At 35.8% G+C, this 12,500-nt stretch overlaps 1 long non-coding RNA gene across 1 annotated transcript; it reads right to left on the bottom strand.

Moving 5' to 3' along the window:
• Window positions 1-11,420: 11,420 nt before the first annotated feature.
• On the bottom strand, window positions 11,421-12,127 carry LOC149137131 (uncharacterized). Its single transcript, XR_016237926.1, has 2 exons — window positions 11,897-12,127; window positions 11,421-11,824 (listed from the first exon to the last, which is right to left on the bottom strand). It is a non-coding gene; the product is annotated as an uncharacterized LOC149137131 (long non-coding RNA).
• Window positions 12,128-12,500: the final 373 nt, after the last annotated feature.

Genomic DNA, 12,500 nt, shown 5'->3' with positions numbered 1-12,500 from the left:
CTAAAACGCCATATTTTACAACGCCGCTCATATTAATCCGTTAAGGAGTTGTGGAGCGAAGGTAACGTAACGATCAACCTGTTAAACACAGATCTTGAGTTCTGTTAATGGTTTTGTTTTGGTTAGGGATAGAGTTCGATTTCACGTAGATGATTACGATACTTAATAACATGTGATATCATTAATATGTTAGCAGGTAATTAACGCCGCTTTTGGCTTTAAATTTACTTTCACTAATAGCAATATTTCGGAAGCTTAAGGCAGCGAGCTGGCAGAATCGTTAGCGCCACGGACAAAATAGTTAGCGGCATTTCGTCCGTTCGAATACCGCCGAGGTCGACATTGCCTTTTATCCCTTTAGGACCGATAAAATAAGTACAAGTTGAGAACTGGGGTCGATGTAATCGACTAGCTTCCTCCCCTGAAATTGCTGGCCTTGTGCCAAAATTTGAAGTCGATATTTCGGAAGCGAAGGCGGCAAGCTGGTAGAATAGTTAACACGACGGGCAAAATGCTTAGCGGCATTTTGTCCGTCTTTATGTTCTGAGTAAAATTACACCAAGATCTAGCCGACGCTTGGTGAGGCGACGCCGAGGCTAGCGAGAGCGGTCAGTACTCGGCGCGAGTAGACACATGTGTATAACCGGTGGTGATGGAGACAACTGATGCTATCGGTAACTCGAAGACAATAACTCCGAACGTCAAAACGGGGTAAAAAGGAGATGATAGATGAAATGGTTCTCCATCATACCTCACAAGATGGCAGCGAATCGGTTTGGTAATTTTCTTCTGTGGTAATATTTTGTGTACAAGTGAGCTGTTGGTTGATTATTGGAAGAATAAGGACAGAGGTTATTAGAGATACGATTGAAATTAATTCTATAGTGATTCAAAACATAAACAAAAACAAACAATAGATGGCTAAAACAATCTTTAATTGAAGTGGCTTGAGTCCATAAGAACTAAGGAAACATCAAAGAAATTCTTTAATTTCCAAAGATCCACGTCATTGTCCAGGAACCTTTGTTGGTAATGATTCTCTTTTCGGAAATCCACACCGAGTAAAAGAATCTACAAAAATTTTTTAATGATTATTTAATTCCTTAATTTCTTCCAATAATAAGTTTTATCTTTTGTGTAGAGGAGCTGGTCTTTATTTTGTTTTACCGATCCGTCAGAGGGCTAAGAACAGCTACCATGGGTCTTTTTTCTTTTATTGTCGTTTTCTCTTTCTTTTCTTTTTCTTTCCTCTTTCTTTTTTGTGCAAGGCAAAAGGAAAACAGATATTCTGACACCAGAGACGTGGCCCAAACATCTGTATCAAAGGGAAGTCTATTAATGGCCTCTAAAACAAGGGCGTGTGGGATTTAACAGTGTTAAATCTTTCCCCTAACTCAGAATACAAAGGGCCGAAACTAATACCATAAAGCACCTAGTCCCACCCTCTAATAATTCTGTCAAACCACCATCTTGGGCTGACACCTTATTTTTTTACTCCTGCTGCTATCTCACCTCTGAAAAGATGAAAGAGAAGTGTATCTTCAGGACGGTTTGAACTCAACGCAGAATCGTGTTAAAAGAAACTCAACCACTTGCTTTTATACAGTTTTTAAAACGGTAAATAATTCTTTAGGGAAGATTTGGGTGGAAAACTTTTTTATGGTTTAGTTAAGTAAAGAAAGCAAAGAACCATGTTCTTTGGGGATGGGATCATTTTCCAGACAGGTGGAGAGGGGATGAAGTGTGAAGGAGTAATAACTAGATTCTTGTAACAGACGGGACATGACTTAAGCTACCTAAGCGCTAGATGGCGCTGCTCAACTGAGCAACAGATTAATTGCATCACCTAATGATACATTACAGAACTTTTCTGAACTGCTGCAATATTTTTACTTGAAATAACTTTACAGAATTACAAAATTAACAAGAGGACTCAGAGAGCGCAAACCTCCGCCAAGGCAACACCAACGTCTTCTCAACGATTAGCCGGAGATGATTTCTAAAATAAGAATATCTGAAATAAACGCGACTGCTATCACAAACGAGAATACTAGAAATGGACCCGACCGCTCTCAAAAATTAAGTAAAAAAACCCGGAAAAATAATCCAGAATCCTTGTCTTGTTCCGGATCGATCCCAAAATCTAATCAGTTCGTGCCATTCACGAGGCCAATCATCCCTGAAAGTTTCATCCGAATTCATCCAGTGGTTCGTGAGATGTCTTGTCCAAACAAACAAACGCGACTGAAAACAATATCTCCGCCATACCGAAGGCGGGGGTAATAATGGGAATATTGAATTTATAGTGGGGTAGGGTGGTTAAAATATACGGACGCAGTAGACAATAGCCTTTGACGGGGAGAAAACCGTTCATTAAACGAAGTAATAAGATTCCGTACGAAGAAGGGTGAAACTTAATATTGTAAAGTCAGATGTGTGTGTGTTTCTCTGTGTGTGTATATATATATATATATATATATATATATATATATATATATATATATATATATATATATATATATATATATATATATACATACATATATATACATATATATACATATATATATATACACAAGGACAGAAATTTTGGGGAAGGGACCTAGTCGATTGCATCGACCCCAGTGCGTAACTGATACTTATTTCATCGACTACGAAAGGATGAAAGGCAAAGTTGACCTCAGTTGAATATAAACTCAGAACATAGCGACAGGTGAAATACGGCTTAGTATTTTGCCCGGCGTGCTAACGATTCTGCCAGCTCGCCGCCTTCACAAGCACATATAATATATAAATATGTGTATAAATGTGCACATGTGTGTGTGTGTGTGTGTTATAGATATAAAGATATGTCAAGAGATAGATAGCTAGCTAGTTAAATACATACACACGTATTTACAAACATATGCATACACACAAACACACGCACGTACGCACGCACGCACACACACACGCACAAACACGCACACACACACACACACACACACACACACACACACACTCACACACACAGAAATCTAAATTGTTGCTATTGTTATAGTTGTTCCGTGTTGATGTAGAAAGATGTGCAATAGCCTCTTCTGTCTTTAATCTTGTCATTATGCAGCCAACCACATCTACCACCATCACCTACCCACCACCATCACCTACCCACCACCATCACCTACCCACCACCATCACCTACCCACCACCATCACTACACACCCACTACTACTACTACTACTACTACTACTACTACTACTACTACTACTACTACTACTGTTGATGTTGTTGACTTTGATGACGACGACAACGATGATGATGATGATAATGGTGATGATGATAATGATGTGAATGATAATGATTTAACTCATGCTCAAGATGATGACGTCAGTGTACAGCTTGTGAAGTCTGGATAAATGTAAGGAGATAATTCTAATAATCTTAAGTCTGCAGAGTTAATCCATGCCAATGGCGGGGACGATGTTGATGATGATGATGCTGGCGACGACGACGACGATGACGACGATAACAGCGAAAACATCAACAACAATAATAACTAGACTACCCGTGACCCATTGAATCACCGGGAAATTCTGAGTTTCCCAGCAACAGAGTTCTGTTTCGTGGGTTTTTTTTTCTTTTCCAGGTTATTTCGCATGCTTTCACCGAATATGACATAGAAATCACGCGTAAACGGCGCCTTTCTACAGAAAAAGAAAGATTTAGCTGCTATTTCTTGCACACCCTACTACCACGTGACAGGTATTTCAGGTCCATTATCGCAAATAGCTGTTCCGTGGTAGCGGGCGTGCTAGAAATAGCAGCCAGACCTCGGGCGTTGAGATACGTTGACGGCACTCCAAAAAATCCTATGGAAAAAAATTATTTCACACCGAGGTTACGAACGGGTCTTTTACGAAATATTTACCGTATTTTTAAAGCCTTTTTCACTTTAAAATATTTTTTAAATATGTCAAAAAAAATTTTGTAATGGTATTCATTTGAGAATAATTTGAAAAAAGAAAGCTAAAATATACATACTTACTGCACAAACAACTTACATTTTTGAAATCACATTCACTTAAAAATATTTCTAAATGATTAAAATATTGTGTTTAACAAAAGCAAAAATAGAAACATTTACTGTAAAAAATAACTCGTATTTTTTTGTTGTCAAGTCGCTGTGCATAATCAAAAGGTTAGAATTGCTTCCCTTTCAGGGTTAAGTTATTTTCAGAGTATTGTCAGAGGATGCACCGTTTTGGGTATTTATAGCATGAAAACCCTCAATATCTCAACAGCCAGTTGTCCGATTTAGGCGAAATTTGTTTCATTCCGTTCGTACTCACATTTCAGGGGTTATTAATTCATAGTATTTTCCCATTACGTGCCAGTTTGGGTGGGTAACATTGCAAGCAAGCAAGATTCATGAAGGTCGCTCAGAAATTTAAAACTAATTGTTTTTCTCCTTATACATATATATATATATATATACAATGAAAAGAACAAGACAAGCAAATTTTTTTAATACATCTTTAATTATAAGTTACACATGTTTTCGTACCATCTCTAGTTATAACGCCAGTTTACGCGAAAATTCTAAAAGAAAAATGACGTAATATATGCGGTTTGGGGCATGGGAAAGGCATTTACTCAGACTTACATCAAAGTCATGCTATTACATTGTGCGTCTATCAGACCTTGTTGCTTTGAAAGTATCGGGAGGAAAGAAAAAGGAAAAAAAAAATTAAAAGTCTATATGCAGGATGGGATTGCAGGGGAGAAATTATGTGTGAGAGAGGATCAAGAGGGTAAATACGTGAAAAAATAGGAGGGAGAAAAAGAAGGAGGCGAGGAAAGAGAAGATCTGGAAGAAGGAGAAGGGAAAGAAGAGGAAACTGGCTGGGCCATTGTTACCAAGATTCGTCCGATGGAATACTACGAGTTAACCACACAACGACATTAGTCTGAAACAATCTATTACATAGATAACTAGACATTTATCCGGAGTCAAAGGATGAGTATGTTAAAGATGTATGTTTTGTGGGGACCTAAAATTTACGACCTTACAGTGTTTCGGCATTGGGAGAGAGGTACAAATAATAATAGTAAAAGACGAACGTACATACAGAAATGTACACGTTGATACACATATGCCTGTATATACTCAGGGGGGAGCAGACACATCCGCACGCGCGCACTCACACACACACACACACACACACACACACACACACAAACACACACACGCACACACGCACAGAAGCCCCACACACAGACGCACACAGGCAGACCCACTCAATATGCATATATACATACATATATATATATATATATATATATATATATATATATATATATACATACATACATACATATATATATATATATATATATATATATACATACATGTATAGATATCTACACAAATATGCACTCACAGGCACACACGGAGACGCACACACACAGAGTCAAACACACATACTTTCAAGTACGCACAGATATACACAGACACATACAACATGTATATATACACACACACATATATATATTAAAACTTTATAAATAGACCTACAGAGGCATCATAGAAATTCACATTCCCGTTCGTTGGACGGGAACCAAAACTGTCCGACGAAAGGCAAAGTGAAACTCTGAGTAACAGTTCTGTGATGTCCTTGCAGCTTTATTAATAAAGCATATTACTCTACCGATAGTATTTGAGTACTATTCTTTCCACCTTGTTTCACATTTATGTGCTTACTCTGGTATGTATATATATATATATATATATATATATATATATATATATATATATATATATATATATATATATATATATATACATATATATATATATATATATATATATATACGTATATATATACATATATACCTACATACATGCATATACATATATATATATATATATATATATATATATATATATATATATATATATATATATATATATATACATATATATATATATATATATATATATATATATATATATATATATATATATATATATATATATATATATATATATATAGAGAGAGAGAGAGAGAGAGAGAGAAAGAGCGAGAGAGAAAACTACACATATACATATATATATATATATATACATGCGTACATAGACACATACATACGTTATATACACAAAGAGAGGTTAGCATTAAGGTCTTTGAAGCGTTACACATGACGTGTGTGTCCATCATATCACCGATCGAATAAAGGTTTTTGTTGTCCTCTATCGATTTGGTTGTAATCGATCGACAAAATCGATTAATCACTCACTGTGTGAATGAATGATAGACAAGCTGTCAATAATCTCACCACCATCACTGCCACGCAGGAACGCGGCTTGCAACCTCCCGACCATCACCATTACCACTACCTCCTACAACATGCCAAGGAGTGAAGCTTTACATGTTTGCTATGTCTGCTGGAAATAGCAGTGAAATTTCTTTCAAACCACTCCTTGCCATGTTAAATGACACATCGGACAATTCAGTCCCTCATGGACATGCAAAAAGTTGGATGGCCAATGCTGGAACACCTTTGACCATCGACATGTCTCATTATGAATGACTTGGGGCTGAACAAGAACAACAATCGCAAAATATGTCACTGCAACTAGCAAAACTACCAGCACAGAGCTCTAGTCACTATGTCTACTAGAAATAGCAGCCAAATCTACTTCAAATCCCATCCTTGATACAAACGATAATGTGCTCGCCGCCACCTACCTTTTGCTCCCTGCATGTGGAAAACTGACGGGGTGGCCACCTGCTCCCTGCATGTGGCAAACTGACGTGGTGGCCCCCGATTGAATACCTTGGATCATAGATCTGTTGGCGGATCACCGGACTTACACGACAGTAAATATAACCACAGTGAAACACAGCTAACCACGAGAAACAGTTAGCAGTTCTTGGAGCCACGTAAATAATAATAGTAATTATAGTAGTAGTAGTAGTAGTAGTAGTAGTAGTAGTAGTAGTAGTAGTAGTAGTAGTAATAATGATAATAATAATACACTAGCGGGATCCGTGAATATTTCACGGAATTAATGGTAAACTTATTGGCTTATTTCTGAAAACTTTATCCAAAAAACCTGAAAGCATAGCCTGTGTTGTGTCTGTATGGAAAGATAGTTGCTCATCTGCTACTCATTGAAAACTGAAAGAAATTGGAATACGATGATTACTTAATGCACTTTATACACACATTTTATATACTTTATGTGCAATTTTATATATCTAATTACACACCACTCATCAAATAAATATTCACTCTTATTTTTCCATCTTTCCCATGAGCATATGATGCAACCTTTATATCTGCCACGCAATTAAGCGTGGATATTGCACGGAATTGCACTTATGCGCAAGTGTTAAGTGATAGGTGATACAAAAAACTTAGTTCAATTAAAAAAAAAGAAGTACACTTTCCATTTTCCACGTACCACCACCATCTTCCTCTCCCTCTCTCCTTCTTTCTCCCCCTATCTCTCCCCTCTCTTTCTCACCTCTCTTTCTCACCTCTCTTTCTCACCTCTCTTTCTCCCCTTCTCTCCACTCTCTTTCTCCCCCTCTCTGCCTCATCTCTCTGTCTTTCTTTAACCTCATCATCAGAACATCACCCCTCTGCTAAAATTATATTTCTAACTCTCCTCCTATATATCATCACAACTTTCAACTAACTTTCTTAACCATGTAATAAATGTTACGTTTACGCTACCACACGTAATGGACGCTCTTTTTCGTTCTCCGTCTTTTTCTCTCCCCTCTTTTTCTTTCTCCTTCTTTGTCTCACTCTTCGCCTTATCCTCTTTTTCTCTCACCTTGTTCTTTTTCCTCTTTTTCCCTTCAACTAATCACTTGAAAGCATTACAATTACATTCCCTCTACCTCACGTCATGGACGCTTCTCTCGCGCTCTTTTCTCCCTCTCTCTTTTCTCTCTCCCTCTTTTTCTTTAATCACGTGAAAACGTTACCGACGGGCTAAGTAACATAATGACAAACAGAATTATTATGAAACTAACGGGACCCGTTAATATTTCACGGTATTAATGGTAAACTTATTGGATTATTTCTGAAAATTTTATCAAACAAACCTGAAAGCGAGCCTGTGTTGTGTCTGTATGGAAAGATAGTCGCTCATCTGCTACTCATTGAAAAGTGAAAGACATTGGAATACAATGATTACTTAATGCACTTTATATATACACTTTATATTACTTTATGCACAATTTTATAGAATTAATACACAGCACTCATAAAATAGATATTCACTCATATTTTTCCACTTTCGCCATAAAAAAAATCCCGAAAATATGATACAACCTTTAGTTGAATTGCATATATCTGCCACGAAAAAAATCGTGAATATTTCACGGAATTGTACTTATGCGCATGCGTTAAGTAGTAGGTGATATAAAAGAACTTTGTTCAATATAAAAAAATACATTTTTTACTATCTAATCACCACCTCTATCACCAACAATATTACCACCACCACCACCACCACCACCATAACCTCAATCTCCACCACCACTATCATCATCATCATCATCATCATCATCATCATCATCATCATCATCATCATCATCATCATCATCTCTCTCCTTCTCTATCCTTCTCTCTCCCGCTGAGTGCCTTTCTTTAACCTCACCATCAGAACATCACTCCTCTGCTAAAATTATATTTCTAACTCTTCTCCTCTACCTTCAACTAACATTTTAAACCACGTTATAAATATTACGTTCCCCCTACGTCACGCCATGAACGCTTTACTCTCCCTCGTTTTCCCTCTTTTTTTCTCCTTCTTTGTCTCACTCTTTGCTTTATCGTCTTTTTCTCTCTCTTTTTTCTTTTGCCTCTCTTCCTCTTAAACTAATCACGTGAAAACGTTACAATTACATTCCCTCGATCTCATATCATGGACGCTTCTCTCTCCCTCTTTTACTCCCTCCCTCTTTTTTTCTCCCTATATTTTTCTAATCATGTGAAAGTGTTATCGGCGGGCTAAATAATGCAATGATAAGCAGAATTATTATAAGATATCAACAAGTGATTTGTCAGTTGCTTATGAAAAATATGAAAATATTTTACACACACACACACACACACACACACACACACACACACACACACACACACACACACACAAACATACACACACACACACACACACACACACACACACATATGTATATATATATATACATATATATATATATACATATATATATATTTTGTTGTTGTACTTGGGGATGGTCATATTGCCAGTTTAGCCAATAAAAACACACGCACTGTATATTTGGTGTTAATTTGCTTCAGCTTTATATTACATTAATCTTAATCTTATTTCGGCCAGAGTTCTTTCGTCACACTTCTGTGACCTCATCAGTGGTCCTTTGTTTCCTTCCTTCTTATGTGTGTCTCACCTTGCTAAATATCAGCCATTTTGTATTTTGTATTCCTATTGTATGTGTCTACGCATGCGTGTCCTTCAATGTGTCTGTGTCTTTTGTAAGTGCATGTGTGTATGGGGAGTGTCTGTATCACCTATATACTCTGTTAATACGTGTTCGTTTGTATTTGTTTTTATTTATTTATTTGTTCATGTGTGTGTGTTTTTTTGTTTTTTTTGTGTTTAATTAAATTTTGTTAACGTATGTAGTATTTAATTCCATTTGTTTATCTATGTATTGTATTATACTTTGTTCATATTATTATTGGTTTATGGGTAACATGTTGTCACATGCTGTGGTTTGTGGTTTGTTAGTGGTGTGTGTTAGTGTTCCATTCTAGTTTCCTATTCAGGCTAGGTTTCTCTTCTATTATGTGTGTAGCTTCAGTAATTTGTCTAAGTGCTGCATCACTGCTATGTGTAGATAAGATTTTAATTTCTATGTTGTTGATTGAGCCTCTATGTTCTTGCTCAGCGCGCTGGTACAGAACTGATGAGTTATTCCCTTCCTTAAGTTCCCTCGAATGTTCGTTTGCCCGCTCCCCTATGCTCCTTGCTGTTTCGCCTGCATATGTCATTGTCTTATTTCTATATGTAAACGGAACATATATATGTAAACGGAACATATATATATATATATATATACATAAATAATTAATAAATCATAGGGCAGCAAAAAAATTTTAGAAATTTAATTTACCGCCAGTGGTCCAGCGAGAATAAAAATTAGTCAGTAGACTATATATATATTATTCATTAAAATACAGAGATGCGTATAATACAGAGTATAGACTGATAAAAGTTTTTATTTTTCATTCTTTTTCGAAATTGTCCCTATTTTTGTGGTATAGAATTTTTTGCTGCTCTTTCTAGCGGGTTAGATGTCCTATTATAGGCATCTCTGTATTTTAATGAATAATATATATACATATATATATATATACATATCATATATACATATATATATATATAAATAAATAAATATATATATATATAAATAAATAAATATATATATATATATATATATATATATATATATATATATATATATATATATATAAACAATATATGAGTATATGCATATATATGTACATGTATGTATATACGTTCATCTACATGTACATATAGATACATAACTGGGTACATGACGTGGCAAAAGAACAAGGACAAAATGGTAAACAAGGTGCAACAAACAAGCAGGCCACATAATATATATATTACAATTAAAAGGGTAAAGGTTTATCAATTTATTAATTTATTAATAAATTAACAATTAATAATTTTTACTAAGTCCTTCGGTATGTAAACACCATTATCGGTGGAGAACTTATTTAAAAGTTCTTATACATTTATAAACATAATTAAGGGATCAGCAATAGTTGCTTCACCATAACGGACTGGCTGGCATATGTAGGTTCGGAGATGTTTTCAAGTTGTGCCGATGCATGATGTTCACTCGGTCATGCATGCACAATTGCTAGCATCGTCGAATTTGCAACTGGAATATCATACTAATGAGGAAATGGAGAGTTTATCGCTCCTAAGCCAGAAACGCGTCTATGATTAACTTCGACTGGTTAGTTTTCGTTGTTTTTTCTTCTTGTTTTGCCTTTGTGAGTTACAAGTAATGCTATCTGCTGGAGTCTCAGCATTTTAGCTGCTATTTTTGAACTTCGGTATGTGGTGAAGCAACTGTTGCTGATCCCTTAATTATGTATATATATATATATATATATATATATATATATATATATATATATATATATATATATATATATATATATATATATATATATATATATATATATATATATATATATATATATATATATATATATATATATATATATATACGGTTTAGATATAGATTCAAGCCTTGAATATGGTACTTATGCGAAGGCACCCGAATTTCACATCCCAAAAGGATGGGTGATTAAAATCAAATAATAAGCAACACGGATTTCAAAAGTGATTGCAGTACGCACGTTTCATGCTACTTCAATTTATTTAAGTAATGTGAGCATTACCTTAAATGCAATATGAAGAGCAATCTTCAGCGTTATGTTGGCGTGGATATCATAGTACTCGCCTTCGCTCACAACAAAACGACAGGCCAACTCGTCTACGGAAGCAGAGCGGATTTGAAATCGTTCATGAGCTTTGGGGAAGGCTGCTTCAAGAAGTTTGATGTCTCGTTTCAAAGTGGCCAAACAAGCCCTCACCAAAAAAAATTCAATTGGGAATGGGGGGGAAAGGAGAAGGAGAAGGAGGAATGAAGGCTGTCGTTAGAAACAATGTTGAAATACCGTCTTATTATCACCGCGTCGGATTTACAAATAAATAAACACTTGTAAGAACGTCAGCCTGGTTTATATTAACCATAAACCCGACGCGGTGATAATAAGACGGTATTTCAACATTGTTTCTAACGACAGCCTTCATTCCTCCTTCTCCTTCTCCTTTCCCCCCCATTCCCAATTGAATTTTTTTTTTTGGTGATGGCTTGTTTGGCCACTTTGAAACGAGACATCAAACTTCTTGAAGCAGCCTTCCCCAAAGCTCATGAACGATTTCAAATCCGCTCTGCTTCCGTAGACGAGTTGGCCTGTCGTTTTGTTGTGAGCGAAGGCGAGTACTATGATATCCACGCCAACATAACGCTGAAGATTGCTCTTCATATTGCATTTAAGGTAATGCTCACATTACTTAAATAAATTGAAGTAGTATGAAACGTGCGTACTGCAATCACTTTTGAAATCCGTGTTGCTTATTATTTGATATATATATATATATATATATACACACACAGAGTAGAACCTCACGTTATGAGTGTCCCATTGTACAAGTAACTCACTGTGCGAGTCGAGACTCGTGCGAATTTTTGAAGTACTTGCGGAAATCCGCAGTACGAGCGCACATATCGTCCCATTTTAAGGTAATTCACTTAATAAAATCAGTTTATATATTTCTTTGCATTCTCTTTTTTTTTATAATTGTCATCTTACTTGTAACTACACTTTTTCTGGTTTAAAACTTATAA

This window comes from Octopus bimaculoides, chromosome 2 (genome assembly GCF_046866305.1).
Source record: "Octopus bimaculoides isolate indiv1 chromosome 2, ASM4686630v1, whole genome shotgun sequence".
In the NCBI taxonomy this organism is placed as follows: Eukaryota; Metazoa; Mollusca; class Cephalopoda; order Octopoda; family Octopodidae; genus Octopus; species Octopus bimaculoides.
The sequence above is the reverse complement of the archived record's forward strand: the minus strand, read 5'-3'. Positions and strand labels throughout refer to the sequence as shown.